General features: G+C 53.9%; 1 non-coding gene across 1 annotated transcript; it reads left to right on the top strand.

Annotated features, from left to right (window-relative positions):
- Positions 1 to 415: 415 nt before the first annotated feature.
- TRNAL-CAA (transfer RNA leucine (anticodon CAA)) lies at positions 416 to 487 on the top strand. Its single transcript has one exon. It is a non-coding gene; the product is annotated as a tRNA-Leu (tRNA).
- The last annotated feature ends 214 nt before the right edge of the window (positions 488 to 701 follow it).

Below are 701 nucleotides of genomic sequence, written 5' to 3'. Positions count from 1 at the left end.
GCAGAGTGGCACAGTGGTAGCGTGCTGGGCCCATAACCCAGAGGTGCGTGGATCGAAACCACGCTCTGCTAAAGTTGTTTCAACACAAAATGTCTCACACTACAGCCAGAGCCTCGAGCAAGACGCCATCTCACCGCAGCAGAGTGGCGCAGTTCGAGCGTGCTGGGCCCATAACCCAGAGGTCCGTGAATCGAAACCACGCTCTGCTAAAGTTATTTTAACACAATAATGTCTCACACTACAGCCAGAGCCTGGTGCAATACGCCCTGCCCTCGCAGCAGAGTAGCGCAGTGGAAGCATGCCGGGCCAATAATCCAGATGTCCGGCTACGAGACCCCGTTTTACTAACGGTTTTTAAAACACAATAATGTCTCACACTACAGTCAGAGCCTGGAGCAAGACGCGACGTTCTCGCAGGAGAGTGGCGCAGTGGAAGCGTGCTGGGCCCAAAACCCAGAGGTCCGTGGTTCGAAACCACGCTCTGCTAAAGTTATTTCAACACAAAATGTCTCACACCACAGCCAGAGCCTCGAGCAAGTCGCGCACTCACAGCAGCAGAGTGGCGCAGTGGAAGCGTGCTGGGCCCATAACCCAGAGGTCCGTGGATCGAAACCACGCTCTGCTAAAGTTATTTTAACACAATAATGTCTCACACTACAGCCAGAGCCTGGTGCAATACGCCCTTCCCCTCGCAGCAGATT

Source organism: Anabrus simplex, chromosome 8 (assembly GCF_040414725.1).
Source record: "Anabrus simplex isolate iqAnaSimp1 chromosome 8, ASM4041472v1, whole genome shotgun sequence".
Classification (NCBI taxonomy): Eukaryota; Metazoa; Arthropoda; class Insecta; order Orthoptera; family Tettigoniidae; genus Anabrus; species Anabrus simplex.
The sequence above is the reverse complement of the archived record's forward strand: the minus strand, read 5'-3'. Positions and strand labels throughout refer to the sequence as shown.